Source organism: Pan paniscus, chromosome 7, assembly GCF_029289425.2.
Source record: "Pan paniscus chromosome 7, NHGRI_mPanPan1-v2.0_pri, whole genome shotgun sequence".
NCBI lineage: Eukaryota > Metazoa > Chordata > Mammalia > Primates > Hominidae > Pan > Pan paniscus.
The window spans coordinates 76,830,337-76,852,884 of record NC_073256.2 but is presented as its reverse complement, the minus strand read 5'-3'; the positions used below and the strand labels follow the sequence as shown (position 1 = coordinate 76,852,884).

Below are 22,548 nucleotides of genomic sequence, written 5' to 3'. Positions count from 1 at the left end.
CATGCACAGCATGGCTCAGAAGCAACTTCACTGTTGAGTCTTCAGATTCCCTCCCTCTGCAGTTAGAATTACTTTTTCCTTCTCTTTGCTTCTACAGTGGTTTGTTTATATTAATATTTGCGATGCTAAGGCATTTTGTATCTCCCCTATTAGACAGCAGGCTCCCTCAGTACAAAGATGCTTCATGAGCTCTTTCATTCATTCATCAAATGTCTCCTGACTGATAGAGATGGGCCAGGCCTTGTGTTAGAACCAGAGAAAGATGTGAAGAAAGCATATACAGCTGTTCCATCATTGACCTCAGAATCTACTAGGAAGAAAATTATTCAATAATTAATGAAAATTAGGATAGATGCCAGGCGCACTGGCTCATGCCTGTAATCCCAGCACTTTGGGAGGCCGAGGCGGGTGGATCACAAGGTCAGGAGATCGAGACCATCCTGGCTAACAAGGTGAAACCCCTTCTCTACTAAAAATACAAAAATTAGCTGGGCGGGGTGGCAGGCGCCTGTAGTCCCAGCTACTTGGGAGGCTGAGGCAGGAGAATGGCGTGAACCCTGGAGGCGGAGCTTGCAGTGAGCCGAGATCGTGCCACTGCACTCCAGCCTGGGCAACAGAGCGAGACTCCATCTCAAAAAAAAAAAAAAAAAAAGAAAGAAAAAAAGAAAAGAAAATTAGGATAAATGCTGTAAGGCAGTACATAACAAGGGTCTAATCTGGCTTAGAGAGTTAAGGAAGGCTTCCCAGTGGAAGTGATATTTCTTTAAGCCCTCAATGCTGAGTAAAATATTAATTAGTAGAGACTGGAGATTTCTCCAGACAGAAAAAACTGATATCCCTGTACTTTTAGTCATTCTATTCATTACCATACACACCACCTCCTGCTCCAAACCTACTGCACACTTCCTTGCCTATACACAGTCCTGAATATATACTCATTGGATTAATGACGTTAGTGGGGATATTACTCTGCCAAATTGCCTTAAGTTCTGATGGTATGGGTTAGGGTTTTAACAAAGATAACCAGTTTTAAGAAAGACAACATCTGAGCAAAGATATTTAACAGTATTCTCAGGATACTGTTAAATAGTATTTGGTAAATGGTAGGTGATCATTCAAATTTGCTGAATAGAATGAAAATGAACTAGAAAAGTACTGACCTGGGAATTTATTAATTCTGCTACTTATACGCTTGACAGATACTTACTTTATTGAGCACTTATTATATGCTGGAAAATTTTGCTAACTAGACATATTCTACACTCTTTTGAGCTTACAGGCTAATGAAAGAGACAGAACTAATCAAGTAACTATCAAAAAAGTATAAAATTACATCTAAAAATATAAACAATTAAGTAGAGATCAGTGAGTTTAAAGAACTTTAGCAAATAAAAAAAATTTTAAGTTTAGTGTTAAGAACATTCTTCTCTCACACCCAAGAGGATGAATATTATTTTTAAAAAATAATTACATGTGTTGATGAGGAGGTGGAGGAATGAGAACCTTTGTGCATTGCTGGTGGGAGTGTAAAATAATATAATCATTTTGAAAACTAGATGGTGGTTGCTCAAAAAATTAAACATAGAATTACCATATGATTCAGCAAGTCCACTTCTGGAAGTATACCCAAAGGCAGCATACATAGAAAGCATGGACTCCAAAAGATATTGCACATCATGTTCATAGCAGCATTATCTGCATAGACAATAGATAAAAGCAACCCAAGTATCCACTGATGAGTCAATAGATAAACAAAATGTAACATACATGTACAAAGGAATATTTATTTAAAAGAAAGGAAATTCTGACACATGCTGCAACATTCACGAACACTGAAGTCTTTATGCAACACGAAAGGACAAATACTGTATGATTCCATTGATGTGAGACAGAAAGTAGAGTGGTGGTTGCCAGGAGTGAGGGGGAGAGGGGAATAGGGAGTAGGGAGTTCTTGTTTAATGTACAGAATGTCAATTTGGAAAGATGAAAAACTTGTGGAGATGAACAGTGGTGATCATTGCACAAAAATGGGAACGGACTTAATGCCACAGAACTGTAAACTTAAAAATGGTTAACATGGTACATTTTATGTTGTGTATATTTAACCACAACTTTTAAATATTTTTTTAAAATTTTTAAACAGCATTCTCATAATTAGGTTTATGAATTCCCTTGTGATGTATGAATTCTTGAAACCTGGCAGATTTTTCCATTCTTCCCACTGATGAAACAATTCTATCCATCTCTAAAATTTCTTTTGTAAGCAATGATTCTTTATGAAAAGTTCAACCATTTCTAATGGCTTAAACAACAGATTTTGAAACACATACATCCTCAAATTGCAGTTTACAAATTTGACACCCACAAACTATTCCAATTTTGCTTTTTGGTGGGGGAATGGGTATGGATTTTGCCTATGTTTTAGTGGCAAAAGCTCTTGAAGAAAGCAAAGGAATTACACTAAGTACTGTTGGTGATATATTAGTGGAATAACCTGACCTGTGAGAGCTTAATGAAGCTGGATTCCCATTTATAGTGGAATCTGCTTTAATAGAAAAGTAGCTATACAAAGCAATTTGTAGCACTTAACATTTATTTTGTTCTATGAAATTCTTTTATTTTTAATGAGGAAATGATGTACTTAATGTCATTTACAGAATGTTTAGGAAGTCTCATTATGCTTTTCCTGCATTTAACATTTTCAGGCAGAAACAGTCAAGTTCTATAGGCATGCTAAAACGTCCTTAGCATTAAGTACATTTTTAATAGTGTAAACAATTTGCATTTATAGCCCCTGAAAATTCTGCTTGGATATTTATCTAGCAGAAAACAATCACAAATCCAATAATTTGCTTCCTGAAACCCCATCAATTTTCACTTCAATGCAAAAGCAGTCTCTCTGTACTTTATTTTGCTTTTTAAAATCAACCTTTGCCCAAGAACATAGGCACCATGGAGTTTGGTTAGCAAGAACCAACAAAATAATTATGATACTCTTTTCTCATTGTCTGTCAATAAGTTCTTCAGTCATTATAGGTCTCTGTGCAAAGCTCTTCCACCTATGATCAGGTTATGCTGAGCAAATCCAGCAGGAGCACAGGTCTGTGAAAAGAGCACCAGCTTTGATGCCAAGAAATCAGAATTCAAATCCCAGCCCCACTGAGAGTGGAATCTTGAGAAATTAATTGACTCTTCTTGACCTCATTCCTGTCATCTGAAAAATGGGCCAATATCTTCTACATGGCAGGATGATTTTAAGAGTTTAATAACTCATATGAAGGTAACTACCATCTAGCAGTTGCTTCATAAATATTGGTTGAATCTTTCTGTAGAGCTGTTTAAGTCATCATTAGATCATTCACATTGCATTTACAATAAACCCTACTGTGTGCCTTGCTTTCCACTGGGGATTAAACTTCTGATATGAGATGCTAGCAATCTGTGTAAGGGGCAAGTAGGAATAACATCCAAGGATGTTCAGAAAGCAAGAGAAGCTGTAAGATAATCAATTGGAAGTTGAGTGGGACAAGCTCCAAATGTCAAACAGTTCCATGTGAGCTTGACCTGCATGGGACGTGTAAAAAATAAAGGTTCCTCTTCAAAGACTTTCCTCCCCATTTGATTAGAAATAAATAGTAACTTATCTTACAAGCAACATTTATTTAAAGACCTGTGCTACCATTCTTTTTTTTTTTTACTTTATTAAAATACTGAGTTTTATTTCACAGGTATATTTTTGTCTCCCCACGATTTCCATGTCTGACCACCGCTACTACTATGTCCTATCATAACATTCCATACATACTTAAAACCAAGCAAAGGGTGGAGTTCCATCTTTAAAAACTAAACAGGCATTTTGGACAACACATTCTTGGCAATAGAACCTGGACAACATTTATCAAACACGGTAGGGAAAGTTCTCACTCTGCATTATAAAAAGGACAGCCAGATATCAACTGTTACAGAAATGAAATAAGATGGAAAATTTTTAACAAATTGTTTAAACTATTTTCTTAAAGAGACTTCCTCCACTGCCAGAGATCTTGAATAGCCTCTTGGTCAGTCATCCGGAAGCAATTCTTCACGTAATTGATGAACTTGGCTTCCACTTTGGGAAGAGAACCACCTTTTTCTATACTTGCTTGCATTTTTGCTTTAATGTCTTCTACAGAACCAGGTCCTTTTGGTGTTTTAGGAGTTTTTTTCCTGTTTTTTGAAAGATTCTTGTCCTTTTGATCTTGGTGTTGATGGTTTTGAGTCTTTTCCATTCTGATTTGACTTTTGTGCATTTTTGGCTGGAGTATCTTGTATAGATTTCTTCACTGGCACTTTTTCTTCAGCTTCCTCATCATTAAAATCATCATCATCTTCTTCATCATCATCATCATCTTCATCAGCAGCAAGTTTTACTTTTTTCTGTGGAAGCTTGCTACTACCTCCAAGGGCAGATCGCTTTCCAGATATACTTAAGAGTTTCACATCCTCCTCCTCTTCATCTTCTGACTCTGCATCTTCCTCCACAGCTACTAAGTGCTGTCCACTAATATGCACTGGCCCTGAACCACACTTCAACATTAAGACTACTGGTGGTGTTATTTCAAAGCCCCCAAGGGAAACCGTTGGCTGTACAGACATTTTCAAAGTTGCCAGTATTACTTTAATTGGACTGCCTTCGTAATTCATTGCCTCTGCTTCAACAATGTGCAATTCATCCTTTGCACCAGCCCCTAAACTGACCGTTCTTAAAGATAACTGTGCTCATTTTCATCATTATCCACCTTAAAGTGATAATCTTTGTCAGCCTTTAGTTCACAACCAAAAAGATAGTTCTGGGGCCTCAGGGAGCTCATGTCCACGTCCATCAGATCTTCCATCGGGAGGCAGCACGCACTTAGGTAGGAGAGAAGGCGGACGAAGATAAACGAATGCTGCTCCAGAGAACAGCCACACAGGATGGAATCACACCAGGGGACATTCTTAAATATCTGCTAACCATGATAAAGAAATCAATGTACTTTATGTTCTTAGCTCCTACAACTTAGCCTAAATATTTGCCCTGGCATGCTTATAATGGTCCAAGCAAGCATTAGGACATAACCTGTTCCTCTTCCTTATTTAAAGGTGTTTTTACCTTTCTCAGCATTCCACAAGTTACTTCCTCCTTCCTTTGTTCTCCTCTACCTTTGCCCCTTTTAAAAAGTTCTAAGTTGCTAGCCAATCGGGACAAATACAGAATGTTAGATCCCATTCCAGCCGATGGAAACCAGACACAGCAGTAGGGTGGATCTCTCAGGTTATAAATGACCCTGTCTCCTTTGTTTGGTGTACTCTCATGGCAAAACTGCTGGTGAGTGTACCCTTTCTGCAGAAAGTATAAAAATGGCCTTGCTGAGTAAATTAAATTTATGTTCTAGTGCTATTTCTTTACGGCAGTGGGGAACAAGCATTTCAAACAGACACTTGTTAGAGGAAGAGGGATTTAGGAGGCACCAACCTTCTAGAACAACTGGGATTCGAATTGTCAGGAAACAGAATAAAGGGCAATAAATGTAATAATTAAAACACAGAACTTTTAAAAACATGAACTCTTTGGCCCATCACATTACTGACCATAAACATAACTTTTCTCATGACCAAATCAGCCTTTTATTTATGCTAGAAAGAAAGGTTTGAACATGTCCTGCCTCCTCTAATCAACCATAGCTGTCCTACGAAAGAAACAATCATTTTCTTTCTCTTTAGATTTCCTTTGGTCTTCTTTTGCTTTTTGTTTTTGTTTTTTATCAAAAAGACACTGGATTTGTAGACAGATCTGAGTTTGAGTCCTGATTCTGCCCTTGCTCAGAAGCTTCGGGAAATGCATTTCCCCTTCTTCATACTAACTTTTCTTACTTGCCACTGCACAAAACTGGCCTATGTACTGTGTTGCTATCACTAAGTTGGCTGGGCCTCCTGAGCTTCCTTCCATCTGTAAGGTTAGCTAGCCCATCATGATTATCTTATTCCTTAAAAGCAATAAGGTCCTGACCCTTAGATGATAAGAGATATATGGTTCTATTACAAAACTTTTTTGTTTGATTTATCAAAATTATTGGATGAATTTATTTCATTCTGCTGGAATTGCTTTGTGTGTGTGTGAGTTATAGGGGCAAATGATTGAAAAGAAGGTCAAGGAAAGGATTGCAATTTAGTAAATTTCACCATGAAAGGATTGCAATTTAGTAAATTTCACCATGATCGGTTATGGCTAACAATATCTTGAAAACATTTTCCAACCGCAGAATCATATGGTACATGGCCAAATGTTAAATTACAATTCAACCTCAGTAGGAAACAAATATATAATTTTAAAAATCAACAATCAATAAGAGTAAAACAAAAAAAAGATAAAAACAAAAAAATTCAGATTCACTAATGAAGAAATAAATGAAATAATTATGTTTCCTATTGAATTGACAAAGCTTAAAAAAGTGATGATAACTAGTCCTGGCATAATTGTGGCACAAATGATATCTCACATCATTAGTAAAAGACAAATTGGTAAATCTTTCTGAAGGGCAATAAGGCAAAATTTTCATTAATGTGCATTCCTTTGGACCAGCAATCTCACTTTACAAAACTTGCTCAAAATAAATAAGTTGAAAAATACTCAAAGATGTATGTCCATGGATGTTCACAGCAGGTTTTATATTAATAAAACATTTTTAACAAATTAAGTATTCACCAATAGAAAACAGAGTACATATATAGATACTACCTGCATATGGAATGATGCATTGTGTAGTCATTACTAATGATAAGCGTAGGCTGGGCGTGGTGGCCCACGCCTGTAATCCCAGCACTCTGGGAGGCCGAGGCGGGCAGATCACCTGAAGTCAGGAGTTTGACACCAGCCTGGCAAACATGGTGAAACCCCATCTCTATTAAAACTACAAAAAAATTAGCCAGCGTGGTGGCAGGCACCTATAATCCCAGCTACTTGGGAGGCTGAGGTGGGAGAATTGCTTGAACTCGGGAGATGGAGGTTGCAGTGAGCCGAGATCGCACCACTGCACCCCAGCCTGGGCAACAAGAATGAAACTCCATCTCAAAAAATAAAAAATCAGTGTGCACTTGTTTTTTCCATGGAAAATTTTCACAATATATTAATGTTGTAACATTGCAGTGATAGCTTTATTAACTCCTGAGTGTTTATATTTTTCCTCCTTTACAATTTACTAAAGAGAAGGTTGTCCTTGCCTGCTCAATGCCTCACCAATTCTTTCAGTCCTCAACAGAGCACCCTTGACTTTCCCAACAAGGTCCCTTATCTTTGGTTACATAGACTAGAGAATGGTAAACTAATAATGGAGACTAACCCACAAAGGTAAAATATGAGAGGGAAGACTTAGCAGAGAAAGCAAGTTTCTCTACATAAAAAGGTGGAAAGTGGGATGAGACAAAGCCCCTTTGGGAATGAGCAAGACATTGGATCATGTGGCACAGAAGGTACCTTCAGCAGCTTTGTATACAAACAAAGCAAAACAACACAAAACACCTGAGGAAAAGAGGAAGAGGTTGTGCTAGTTTACATTCCCACTAGCAGTGATAAACATTCCCTTTTTACCACATCCATGCAAACAAACATCTATTGTTTTTTGATTTTTGGGCCATTCTGACTGGAGTAAGGTGGTATCTTATTGTGGATTTAATTTGCATTTCCCTAATAATTAGTGATATTGAGCATTTTTTCCAATGTTTGATGGTCATTTGTATGTTTTCTTTTGAGAAATGTCTGTTCATATTGTTTGCCCAATTTTTAATGGAATTATTTGTATTTTTTTTCTAATTTGTTTGAGTTCCTTATATAGATTCTGGATATTAGTCCTTTGCTTGGAGATATAGTTGGCAAATATCTTCTCCCATTCTTTAGGTTGTCTGTTTACCCTGTTGATTATTTCTTCTGCTGTGCAGAGCTTTTTAGTTTAATTATGTCTCATTTATTTATTTTTGGCTTTGTTACATTTGATTTTGGAGTCTTAGTCATAAATCCTTTGCCCAGGCCAATGTCCAGAAGAGTTTTTCTTAGGTTTTTCAATGTGGAAAACAGTATGAAGATTTCTCAAAGAACTAAAAATAGGCCTACCATTTGATCCAGCAATCCCACTACGGAGTATCTGCCCAGAGGAAAATAGGTCATTATACCAAAAAGACCCTTGCATATGAGTGTTTAATTGCACCACAATTCACAATTGTAAAGATATAGAATTAACCTAAGTGCCCATAAACCAGTAAGTGGATAAAGAAAATGTAGTACATATACATCACAGAATACTACTCACCCTTGGAAAAGAATGAAACAATGTCTTTTGAAACTACTTGGTTGGAATTGGAGGCCATTATCCTAAGTGAAGTAACTCAGGAATCGAAAACCAAATACAGGATGTTCTCACTTATAAGTGGGGGCTAACATATGGGTATGCAAAGACATACACAGTGGTATAATGGACTTTGGAGACTTAGAAGAAGGGATGAGGGAAGGCGGGTGAGGGATGAAAAATATCTACTGGGGCCAGGCATGAGATAAGTGGCTCACGCCTGTTATCTCAGCACTTTGGGAGGCCAAGGTGGGTGGATCACTTGAGGTCAGGACTTTGAGACAAGCCTGGCCAACATGGTGAAACACCATCTCTACTAAAAATACAAAAATTAGACGGGCATGGTGGTGCACGCCTATAGTCCCAGCTACTTGGAAGGCTGAGGCAGGAGAATCGCTCGAACCCAGGATGTAGAGGTTGCAGTGAACCAAGATCGTGCCACTGCAATCCAGCCTGGGTGACAGAGTGAGACTCCCTCTCAAAAAAGAAGAAAAAGTATCTATTGGGTACAATGTATACTATTCAGGTGACAGGTACAATAAAAACCCAGATTTCATTTCTATACAATTCATCCATGTAATCAAAAACCACTTGTACCGCTAAAGCTATTGAAATTTAAATATTAAAAACAAAAGGAAGGGACTTTCAAGCGCATAATTGTGGGTTGTATATTAGATTTCCTTTAATATAATACCTCTCAAGAAACAAAAGGACAGGGCAAAGAAAGATGGCAGAATAGAAGCCTACACCATTTGTACCTCCGGAAGGAACACCAAATTTTAACAATTATCTGCACACAGAATAGCACCATCACAAGAACCAAAAATCAGGTGAACAATCATAGCACCTGGCTTTAACTTCATATCATGGAAAGAGGCATTGAGGAGGGTCAGAGAGACTGCCTTGAATTGCAGATGCCACCCCTCCCCTATCCCCAGCAATGGCTGTGTAGCAGGAAGAGTCTGTGCACTTGGGGGAGGGAGAGAACAGTGACTATAGGACTTTACATTGAACTCGGTGCTGCCCTTTCACAGTGGAGAGTAAAGCCATACTGGGTATGAATGAAACTGTGGCTTATGCCTGTAATCCCAGCGCTTTGGGAGGCCGACGTAGGTGGATCACTTGAGGTCAGGAGTTCCAGACCAGCCTGGCCAACATGGCAAAATCCCGTCTCTACTAAAAATACAAAAATTAGCTGGGGGTGGGGGCAGGCGCTTGTAATCCAAGCTACTTGGGAGGCTGAGGCAGGAGAATCGCTTGAATCCAGGAGGTGGAAGTTGCAGTGAGCCGAGATAGCACTACTGTACTCTAGCCTGGGCAACAGAGTGAGACTCTGTCTCAAAAACAAACAAACAAACAACAACAACAAAAACTGGAGGAATCACATTACCTGACTTCAAATTATACTATAGAGCTACAGTATACAGTAATCAAAACAGCATGGTACTTTAAAAACAGACACATAGACCAATGGAACAGAATTGAGAACCCAGAAACAAACCCAAGAGAACCCAGAAACAAATCCATATGTCTACAGTGAATTCATTTTCGACAAAGGGGCCAAGAACATACACTGGGGAGAAGACAGTCTCTTCAATACATGGTGCTGGGAAAACTGAATATCAATATGCAGAAGAGTGGAACTAGACTCCTATATCTCACCATATACAAAAATCAAATCAAAATGGATTAAAGACTTAAAACTAAGACCTCAAGCTATGAAACTACTGCTAATACCATTCTTGATGCGTAGGAGAGAACTCAATGCATTATACAACGGATGCCTCATGCCTGAGGGCATTAGGGCTTAATTCTTTTCTGAAACCCCTGATTGAGAAAGGCTGCTAGAGTGCTGTCTACATGGATGAAGCAGGTGAAACCAACACTGTGTCTTCATTTCAGCACATGGAAAAGAGATAGAGCACTTGCCGGGAGAGGGCAAGTGATTTTTAAAAGTGGTACAGAAGTTGCACACATCACTTCCAATCACATTGCATTGTTGAAGAATTGGCCACACTTAGCTGCAAGGAAGACTGAGAAACATGTTCTCTAGTTAGATGGCCACATGCCTAAATAAAATTTATGAAGATGTTATTACTAAAAGAGCAAAGTGGGAAATGTCTATCTGCCTCAGGCACAATGACCTAAATACAGCAATCCACAAACATGTTTGTTCCTCCATTGTCCCTGACTGTAACCACCATACACTCAAGCTGGAGATAATGTCTGCTCTTATGAAGCTTATCTCTGGCAGTAGGGTAGGGGAAACAGGTAAGAACAAGTAAACCTGACAATATCCTTCAAGACACCAAGTTCAACTGTGCCTAAGCAAACCCTGGGCTTCCAAAATACATGAATAAACACATTCCATTTTTTTTTAATTAAGCCAATATTGGTTGGGTTTCCACCTTTTGCAACAAAATGAGTCCTGACTAAAGATCAGCTCTATAGGCTTATAGAATAAAATTATGATCTCAACCAGCATTTTATTGTAAGTTAGGTACAGTACCAAGAAGCTTTCAAACATCTCTTTTAATCTGTATCACAATACCCTATTACTCATATGGCACATGTCACATAGTATTTTACATTTTTGCATAATATTTTACCTGTTTAGAGCCCATCTCTTTAATAGAAGAGAAATTCTATGGTGAGAAAGACCTTGTCTCTATCCTCAGGGTCTAACACAGAGCTCCTGGCACATAATAGTTGTTCAATAAATATTTGTTAAATGAACAAATGAATTCATGACTCTAAAGTCTACGCTTTTAATTCTTCTAGAATGTTTCCTTTCTAACATAATAACCATCCTATTTTGAAGATTTGGAATTATCTTATCCAGTCTACTCATCTAGTAGAAAAAGAAGCTGAAACCCAAAGCTCATATGTAGTTTTTCCAAAGACACAAAACAACTCTGTAAGATAGTGTCTATAGAAATGATTGTACACAGATGTTTTAATTACATACTTGTAAATAAAGTGATTTGTCTGAAATTACTGACTTTCTACTTTTACTTTTTATTACCGTGGCCATTCACATTTACAAGTCTCACCATTTCTGTGTCATTTCTACCTTTCCCAGTCATTAACTTCCTCATAATCATCATCTTCACTTTTCCCCCTTTTTTAAATTCAAGGACCATTCTGTTCTATCAATAAATTTTGAAATAAATAATTTCTCATATATTTTCATCTGATACTTCCAAACTTTCAGGAGCTCATATTGCATGAATCTAATGAAAAGCTAATTTTTTTATGATATGGCAGTCATTTATGATTTAAGATAATCCTTAATTCTAAGTAAAATATAATTGAGAAAAAAATACACTTTCCTTTTGAATAAGCACATCATAGGGGAAAAAAAAGCCAGGACTACAAACTAAGCAAGCACCAGCTGTTTGTTTTACATGATAAGTACTCACTACAATATATTAAGTAAGAAAAAGTATGTAAAATACTTTATTAGTAAGAATAACTTTTAAAAGTGGGAGAAAATGTAATTCTGCAGTGATTCAGTTTTTAATTCCTGATTTGGATCATTTGGAATCTCTCTCTCTCCCTCTCCCCCAATCTCTGTCTCCCACCCTTCCTGATTTCACCAGAGGTTTGTCAATTTTATCAGTCTTTAAAAAAACTTTTGACTTTGTTGATTCTCTGTTTTATATTTTATTAATTTTTGCTCTTGTTATTTGCTCCACTACTTACTTGTACATTTTGCTCTCCTTTTTCTAACATCATCATCAAATTTCAGCCTTTCCTCTTTTCTAATTAGTTCATTTAAAGCTATGATTTGTATCTAGCTTTAGCTGTATCCCGCATGTTTTGATATATATTTTCATTATCATTCTGTTCAAAATACTTTCTCATTTGTATTACGATTCTCTTTTGATTGTCAGTTGAAGTGTATTTTAAAATTTCAAAACATATGAGAATTTTCTAATTTTCAATTTGCTACTGGTGTTGTGGTCAAAGAACATACTTAATAAAATACTTAATATACTTAATATAGTACTTGAAATTTATAAATTTTTGTTTTAGCATGACATTTGGTTGTTTTTTAAAAATGTTTCATATAAGCCTCAAAAGATTATAAATTCTGCATTTCTTCAAAAGGATATGAATTTTTATATATCTAAATATGAATTTATATACATAAATACGTATATATTGTTGTGTTACTGAAATCTTAAATAACTTTACTAATTTTTCTGACTTTCCCATCAACTTTTGAGAGATGTATGTTAAAATTTCCCATCATGATATTTATTTATCTATTTCCCTTTGGGGAAAGGAGGCCTATATACATAGAAACATAAAATCTTAAAATTGCTAAATTCTCATGTTGAATTAAACCTTTTATCATTGTGAACTTTCCCAATTCATTTCTAGTAATGCACCAACTTAATGTCAAATTTGTCTGACATTGATATATCAGCCATTACTCAAAAGAAAATGCAAAATAATGCCAGGGTTTTTTGGTTAGTATTTGGCTAACATACATTTCTTTCATCTTTGGCTTTTGGTCTTTCCTTAACCTTAATTTTTAGATGTGCATTTTTTCAACAGCATATAAATGTTTTTTGTCTTTTATCCAAGCTGACAATCTTTATATTTTAACTGGAGCATCTAGTCATTTACATTTAATAGAATTACTGGTACATTAGGATAAATGTACCATTTTATTCTATGCTATCCATTTGTGGTGTTTGCTTTATCATGCCTTCTTCCTTTTCTTCTTTGAATCAAACATGTATTTTCATTACATTGCTTCCCCACTGACTTTGAAATGAATATACCCTCTTTCTCTTATACAGTATTTATCTATCCATTAAAACATATATATGTAACTTTCACAAATTGTAAAAATAATTAATAACTTTAATCCAAGACATTACAAGTACTTAGAATGGATTCCTTTCATTTACTTATGTTCCAATTTATATGCTACTGATACGTGTTTTATCGTTTTAATCCCTCAAGACATTAATACTATTGTTTAGCACAATGTTTGCTTAAATTTACCCAAATATTTAACACTTCCTAAGCCTTTCCTTTCTTTTTGCATTTTAGACTTTCTATTAGAGTGTGTTTTTCTTCTGCTTGGGTGTATCTTGTAGAATTTCTTTTAGTAGGGTTCCATAGGTGTCAAAATCTCTTTTTGTCTGAAAATGACATTATTTTACCTTCATTCTTGATAGTTTTGTAGAAAACTTTGTAGAAAATTTTAGTTGGCGGTTGTTTTCTTACAGTACACTGAAAACATTTCCTTGTCTTCTGACTTTTGTTGTTAAGACTACTGTCATTTCTGTGACATTGCTTTGAAGAGTTTTTCTTTTTTTTATTATACTTTAAGTTCTAGGGCACATGTGCACAACGTGGAGGTTTGTTACATATGTATACATGTGCCATGTTGGTGTGCTGCACCCATTAACTTGTCATTTACATTAGGTATATCTCCTAATGCTATCCCTCCCCCTCTCCCCGCCCTATGACAGGCCCAGGTATGTGATGTTCCTCTTCCTGTGTCCAAGTGTTCTCATTGTTCCATTCCCACCTATGAGTGAGAACATGTGGTGTTTGGATTTTTGTCCATGTGATAGTTTGCTGAGAATGATGGTTTCCAGCTTCAACCATGCCCCTACAAAGGACATGAGCTCACCCTTTTTTATGGCTGCATAGTATTCCATGGTGTATATGTGCCACATTTTCTTAATCCAGTCTATCATTGATGGACATCTGGGTTGGTTCCAAGTCTTTGCTATTGTGAATAGTGCCGCAGTAAACATACGTGTGAATGTGTCTTTATAGCAGCATGATTTATAATCCTTCGGGTATATACCCAGTAATAGGATGGCTGGGTCGAATGGTATTTCTAGTTCTAGATCCTTGAGGAATTGCCACACTGTCTTCCACAATGGTTGAACCAGTTTACAGTTCCACCAACAGTGTAAAAGTGTTCCTATTTCTCCACGTCCTCTCTAGCACCTGCTGTTTCCTGACTTTTTAATGATCGCCATTCTAACTGGTGTGACATGGTATCTCATTGTCGTTTTGATTTGCATTTCTCTGATGGCCAGTGATGATGAGCATTTTTTCATGTGTCTGTTGGCTGCACAAATGTCTTATTTTGAGAAGAGTCTGTTCATATCCTTTGCCCACTTTTTGATGGGGTTGTTTGTTTTTTTCTTGTAAATTTGTTTGAGTTCTTTGTAGATTCTGGATATTAGCCCTTTGTCAGATGAGCAGATTGCAAAAATTTTCTCCCATTCTGTAGGTTGCCTGTTCACTCTGATGGTAGTTTCTTTTGCTGTGCAGAAGCTCTTTAATTAGATCCTATTTGTCAATATTAGCTTTTGTTGCCATTGCTTTTGGTGTTTTAGTCATGAAGTCCTTGCCCATGCCTCTGGCCTGAATGGTATTGCCTGGTTTTCTTCTAGGGTTTTTATGGTTTTAGGTTTAACATTTAAGTCTTTAATTCATCCTGAATTAATTTTTGTATAAGGTGTAAGGAAGGGATCCAGTTTCAGCTTTCTACATATGGCTAGCCAGTTTTCCCACCACCATTAGTTAAATAGGGAATCCTCTCCCATTTCTTGTTTTTGTCCGGTTTGTCAAAGATCAGATAGTTGTAGATGTGTGGTATTATTTCTGAGGGCTCTGTTCTGTTCCATTGGTCTATATCTCTATTTTGGTACCAGTACCATGCTGTTTTGGTTACTGTAGCCTTGTAGTATAGTTTGAAGTCAGGTAGCATGATGCCTCCAGCTTTGTTCTTTTGGCTTAGGATTGTCTTGGCAATGCAGGCTCTTTTTTGGTTCCATATGAACTTTAAAGTAGATTTTTCCAATTCTGTGAAGAAAGTCATTGGTAGCTTGATGGGGATGGCATTAAATCTGTAAATTACATTGGGCAGTATGGCCATTTTCACAATATTGATCCTTCCTATCCATGAGCATGGAATGTTCTTCCATTTGTTTGTGTCCTCTTTTATTTTGTGGAGCAGTGGTTTGTAGTTCTCCTTGAAGAGGTCCTTCACATCCCTTGTAAGTTGGATTCCTAGGTATTTTATTCTCTTTGAAGCAAGTGTGAATGGGAATTCACTCATGATTTGGCTCTCTGTTTGTCTGTTATTGGTGTATAAGAATGCTTGTGATTTTTGCACATTGATTTTTCATCCTGAGACTTTGCCAAAGTTGCCTATCAGCTTAAGGAGATTTTGGGCTGAGATGATGGGGTTTTCTAAATATACAATCATGTCATCTGCAAACAGGGACAATTTGACTTCCTCTTTTCCTAACTGAATATCCTTTATTTCTTTCTCCTGCCTAATTGCCCTGGCCAGAACTTTCAACACTGTGTTGAATAGGAGTTGTGAGAGAGCGCATCCCTGTCTTGCACCAGTTTTCAAAGGGAATGCTTCCAGTTTTTGTCCATTCAGTATGATATTGACTGTGGGTTTGTCATAAATAGCTCTTATTATTTTGAGATACATCCATCAATGCCTAATTTATTGAGAGTTTTTAGCATGAAGGGCTGTTGAATTTTGTCAAAGGCCTTTTCTGCATCTATTGAGATAATCATGTGGTTTTTGTCTTTGGTTCTGTTTACATGCTGGATTACGTTTATTGATTTGCATATGTTGAACCAGCCTTGCATCCCAGGGATGAAGCCCACTTGATCATGGTGGATAAGCTTTTTGATGTATTGCTGGATTCAGTTTTCCGGTATTTTATTGAGGATTTTTGCATCGATGTTCATCAGGGATATTGGTCTAAAATTATCTTTTTTTTGTTGTGTCTCTGCCAGGCTTTGGTACCAGGATGATGCTGGCCTCATAAAATGAGTTAGGGAGGATTCCCTCTTTTTCTATTGATTGGAATAGTTTCAGAGGGAATGGTACCAGCTCTTCGTTGTACCTCTGGTAGAATTCAGCTGTGAATCCATCTGGTCCTAGACTTTTTTTGATTGGTAAGCTATTAATTATTGCCTCAATTTCAGAGCCTGTTATTGGTCTATGCAGGGATTCAACTTCTTCCTTGTTTAGTCTTGGGAGAGTGTATGTGTCCAGGAATTTATGCATTTCTTCTAGATTTTCTAGTTTATTTGCATAGAGGGCTTTATAGTATTATCTGATGGTAGTTTGTATTTCTGTGGGATCAGTGGTGATATCTACTTTATCATTTTTTATTGTGTCTATTTGATTCTTCTCTCTTTTCTTCTTTAATAGTCTTGCTAGAGGTCTATCAATTTTGTTGATCTTTTCAAAAAACCAGCTCCTGGATTCATTGATTTTTTGAAGGGATGTTTGTGTCTCCAACTCCTTCAGTTCTGCTCTGATCTTAGTTATTTCTTGTCTTCTGCTAGCTTTTGAATGTGTTTGCTCTTGCTTCCCTAGTTCTTTCAATTGTGATGTTAGGGTGTCAATTTTAGATCTTTTGTGCTTTCTCTTGTGGGCATTTAGTGCTATAAATTTCCCTCTACACACTGCTTTAAATGTGTCCCAGAGATTCTGGTATGTTTTGTGTTTGTTCTCATTGGTTTCAAAGAACATCTTTATTTCTGCCTTCATTTTGTTATGTATCCAGTAGTCATTCAGGAGCAGATTGTTCAGTTTCCATGTAGTTGAGCAGTTTGGAGTGGGTTTCTTAATCCTGAGTTCTAGTTTGATCGCACTGTGGTCTGAGAGACAGTTTGTTATAATTTCTCTTCTTTTATATTCGCTGAAGAGTGCTTTACTTCCAACTATGTGGTCAATTTTAGAATAAGTGCAATGTGGTGCTGAGAAGAATGTATATTCTGTTGATTTGCGGTGGAGACTTCTATAGATGTCTATTAGGTCTGCTTGGTGCAGAGCTGAGTTCAATTCCTGGATATCCTTGTTAATTTTCTGTCTCTTTGGTCTGTCTAATGTTGACAGTGGGGTGTTGAAGTCTCCCATTATTATTGTGTGGGAGTCTAAGTCGCTTTGTAGGTCTCTAAGGACTTGCTTTATGAAACTGGGTGCTCCTGTATTGGGTGCATAGATATTTAGGATAGTTAGCTCTTCTTGCTGAATTGATCCCTTTACCATTATGTAATGGACTTCTTTGTCTCTTTTGATCTTTGTTGATTTAAAGTCTGTTTTATCCAAGACTAGGATTGCAACCCCTGCCTTTTTTTGTTTTCCATTGGATTGGTAGATCTTCCTCCATCCCTTTATTTTGAGCCTATGTGTGTCTCTGCACGTGAGATGAGTCTCCTGAATACAGCACACTGATGGGTCTTGACTCTTTATCCAATTTGCTAGGCTGTGTCTTTTAATTGGAGCATTTAGCCCATTTACATTTAAGGTTATATTGTTATGTGTGAATTTGATCCTGTCATTATGATGTTAGCTGGTTATTTTGCTCGTTAGTTGATGCAGCTTCTTCCTAGCATCCATGGTCTTTAGAATTTGGCCTGTTTTTGCAGTGGCTGGTACCGGTTGTTCCTTTCCATGTTTAGTGCTTCCTTCAGGAGCTCTTGTAGAGCAGGCCTGGTGGTGACAAAATCTCTCAGCATTTGCTTGTCTGTAAAGGATTTTATTTCTCCTTCACTTATGAAGCTTAGTTTGGCTGGATATGAAATTCTGGGTTGAAAATTCTTCTCTTCAAGAATGTTGAATATTGGCCCCCACTCTCTTCTGGCTTGTAGAGTTTCTGCCAAGTGATCCACTGTTAGTCTGATGGGCTTCCCTTTGTGGGTAACCCAACCTTTCTCTCTGGCTGCCCTTAATATACTTTCCTTCATTTCAACTTTGGTGAATCTGACAGTTACGTGTCTTGGAGTTGCTCTTCTCGAGGAGTATGTTTCTTTGTCTCTATTTCTCTATAGTTTTGCTACAATATATCTAAATGTATAATTCTTTTAATTTATCCTGCTTAGGATTTCTTGGTATTTTGCAAATGTAATTTATCATCTTTCATCTGCTTTGAGTAGTCTTAATAATTATTTTTTAAATATTACCTATATCCCATTCCTTTTCTTCTTAAAGGGAAATTCTAAAGCATTCTAAAGAATTACAGAGCATTTCTGTTAAATATAAATTATTTTTCTGTATTGAATGCTCCATAACTTACCTTCTTTCATGTTTTTCCTCTTTTTATTCCTCCATGCTATGCTACATACATGAAATTTTCTTCTGATTAGTCTTCCAGTTCATTAATATTCCCTTTAGCTATGCCTATTGTTTAACATGTTATAAAGGTTCTAATTTTAGCAATTTTAATTTTTATATTGATATCCCTTTTAACATTACCTATATCCTGCAGATGGCCTTCAATTTCTTCTCTAATTTGTTTAAGAATAATACTAGTTTCAAGTTTTTCTCTAATTTATTTAAGCATAATCTGTTTTTGATCATTTTAGTTAATAAGGTCTTTTTCTGTATCTTTCTGTTGTCTGTTATTAGGTTGTCCCTAATGTGTTCTGATTTTTTTGTATGCCTGGCTATCTTTGTGGTCATTATGCCTTAAAAGTTATTTGTATGAATACTCTGTGGTCTAGAATGAATGTCCTTTCTCCAAAGAGCACTTGTCTGCTTCTGCCCCATGCCTGCTGAACTAACATTATCAGGAACAACTTAATTTAAATTCAAGATTTGCAGTTTTATTCAAGCCTGAATGATTTGACTTGGTCTTCAATGCCATGAGAGGTTTAGTCTACATCCAATTCACTATCATAATAAGAGTAGAGTTTTTCAAATTCTCAGCTAATTTTTCAGCTACATTACCTATCTTAATGCAAGTCTGGTTTTACTTCTGTCCCCACATCTCATAAAGCCATCAAAACAAAAGTTCAAATTTGTCAGTCTCAGTGAATTACCTCAGGACTAGCTTCCAGATGCTCTGCAATTTTTCTGAGTTGCTGTTCTCTTGCAATGTTAACTTAGTACTTTCTCAGCTCTATAATATATCTATGAAGATGTGAATATATCCTATTATATCCTATATTCTAAAGAATAAATATTAATAAATATTACATATATGTGTGTACATGTATGTATACATATATAATCAATTATATATAATCTATGTATAAGATTTTATATATAGATCTTATCTTATATATAATTGTTTTATAAGTTTAAAAAATAAATTATCATATATTTAATATATTCATTTTAGCTGTTTTTACTGAGACAGCTGGTCCAAGCAACCAAGCCTGACATTGCTGGAAATAGAATATATCTGGCAAAGTCTAAAGGAAGGAGAGAAGCAGGGTTCAAAATCCTGGCCTTCTGGGCAAACTGTCAAACTTGTCTGTACTTTGGTTACTAAATAAGTTTGTTGTAAAGATTGAGTGAGATGAGTAATGTACCATATACATCACAATGTCTGGCATAGAATAGTTGCCTTTTTCCTTTTATTATCACCTTAAATGGCTTGATTTGAAGGCTTTTTAATGGGGGAAGGTCAGCACATGTTTTGTGAGACCAAATGTTGGGTAAAAGGAAAGGTTTGAGGTGGTAAGCTGTGTGAAAATCAAAGACAATAAGGAAATGAGGTTGCTGAAAACAAATTTTTATTACTTTGAGCTATAATAAATATGGGATATCTAGCATGCTTAAATGAATGGTAATTTTATTTCCTTTTGTCTGCCTGTATAATTAATTTCTGTCTTTATGACCCAGTTCAAATGTCACCTCAAACCCAAAATGCTCATTGAATGGATGAGAGTCTTTTCTGTGGAAAAAAAAAATATTGCAATGCCTTGGAAAATGTTTGGAAACACTCATCACTGTATAATTTCCCTCAGTTTTATACTTTAGGCTTCCATTTCATGTTGCCAGCTATAAAAGAAATAAGTTTAGCTGTGTAGTACAACATAGCAGGATCTGAGTAAACCAAGATTGGTCTTGAACTTTCCCCACTCTCAGACCTACCCACCTTTAGCATTCCAGAGCAATGAGGCTATTTTTAAATCTCTCAGGGAAGGTGCTACAATTTTTCTCAGTCCAACTGCCCTTTCTGTCCAAAATCCTTCCTCACATGTCCGTTCACTCCTTTCTGAAACTACAGAGCTAGATGAAACATGTTTGGAGTTTTACATTTTTAAAATCCAATTGCTAGACTCTCAAGGTTATTTTAAGGCATCTGTTGTAACTATTTTCAATTACAGAGTCTCTTTTTCTCTCTCCCTCTCTCCCTCCCTTCTTTTGTCTTCTCTTTCTTTCCTTCTTCAAATAGTTATAGTGCCCATTCTTCATTGTTCTCGTATATACTTTCCACCTAGCAAAACCACAAGGGTGGGTCATGGGAGGAAAGGCAGTTTAATTGGCCCTGATTCCAAAAGAGCATTTATCTGTCACTTTCTTCCCTCTCTCATCCCTTCAAGTTCACACATCCCAATGCATCCTGAGACACTTGGCCTCACCTGTCTTTCTTCTCAATGTTTGCAGTGCTTCAGGTATGCAGAGAAGGAATGAAAATTGCACCTTCTCTTGAGGGGGGCTGCAACTGCATTACATTTTTATTTCATTATGTGCCCCTGACCAGCTACAGAGATATGACATCAGTTTATTCAGCTGAAAGTTTTAATCTTGCAGAAAGTAAATGCCAGCTGCAGACAGCACCTTTTTCCCATTTGCCCTTACTTGATTTTCTTCTTCAATTCTAAGCACATTTATGGTAATAAGTTAACCTATCTGCGTACTCTCTGTGACCCTTTTCCCCACAGGCCAAGCAGTGTTGGCATGAGATGTCAGAGAGACATAAATTCTTGTTACAGAGATTTCTAGTGGAAGGTAGGAAGCGTCCTACCCTACCCCTGTTAGCCCTGAAGAACAGCCTTGCTTACTCTGTCCTTATCTCCATGGCGTATACAGAACCGGGTTATGGCTGTCATATTTCAAGTGGCAACTAGGGAGGAAACAAGATTTGGAAACATGGCAGTAATACCAACGACTAACATTTGTATAGCCTTTACACCTTGCAAAGGGCTTTTGTATTTGCCCATTAAATTATCATGGTCCTTCTGGAAGCTAGGTGTTTTTATTTTGATTGTCATTTTACAAATGAAGAAACTGAGCCCTGAAAAGATATTATTAATAGCCTAAGACTATACCACAAGTAAATGACTGTCTGGTTGCCAAAACCAAGATTTCTGGCTCCAGAACCCAAAGTCTTAGTATTTAAATACTAAAATATATACATATGCTTTGTTCTAATGTGTAGAATTCCTAATAATTTATTATTTTAAAAAGTCAGAAATATACATAAAGTTTATTTACAGAAATTTTCAGTACAATGTGGAAATGTGATATAGCTACAAGCTAACATTTAAAAATAGAGGATAATGTAAAAAATATTAGGCTGCATTTGTAAGATGTGATACAGTATAGCCATTAAAACTGAATTCTTAACTGAGAGTGGTGGTTCATGCCTATAATTCCGGGACTTTTGGAGGCCGAGGCGGGAGGATAGCTTGAAGCCAGGAGTTGAAGACCAGCCTGGGCAACATGGCAAAACCCCAACTGTACAAAAAAATGCAAAAAAAAAAAAAAAAAAAAATTAGCCGGGCATGGTGGTGTGTGCTTGTAATCCTAGCTACTTGAGAGGCTGAGGTAGGAGGATCCCTTGAGCCAGGGGTCAACGCTGCAGACAGCATAATGCTGCCATTGCACTCTAGCCTGGCTGATGGAGCAAGATCTTGTCACAAAAAAAAAACAACAAAACTATACTCTCTAATGGCATTTAAGCATAATTGTTATATAACATTAAATAAAAATTAAAATAGATTACAAATCTATACATAGTATGGTTCCAATTTTGGAAAATATGTTTCTAGAAAAAAACCTAAAACCATTATATACACACATGTAAACATAAATATACACACATATATTCACGAAAATATTGTAGGTAGTATTCTCTTATTCTTCTGTGAACTTTAAAAATTATATGTTATGAATGCATATTAATTTTATCAGCAAAGAAAAACAATAAAATGATTTTTCAAATGTTTATCAGATAATACCATTCTTTCTGAGTACTTCCTTACTCCTCTAGGGATCTATTTATTCTAACGGTCTGCTATCACTTGCATTTGTGGATATTTTGTATACCCCAGCTGTGCAAAATCCTCCCCTCTTCTCTCTCACCCAGGTAACTTCCTGGCGTCTTTTGTTTGGCGGTGGGATGGTGGGGTGCAGGGAAAGATAATGAGGAAATTC

The 22,548-nt window shown here is 36.6% G+C and overlaps 1 protein-coding gene and 1 pseudogene across 1 annotated transcript in view; both read right to left on the bottom strand.

Moving 5' to 3' along the window:
• The window catches only part of LOC134730977 (uncharacterized), a 116,145-nt gene that overhangs the window by 40,150 nt on the left and 53,447 nt on the right, over positions 1-22,548 (bottom strand). The gene's annotated exons all lie outside the window — the stretch shown is intronic.
• LOC100978286 (nucleophosmin-like) lies at positions 3,672-4,874 on the bottom strand (annotated as a pseudogene).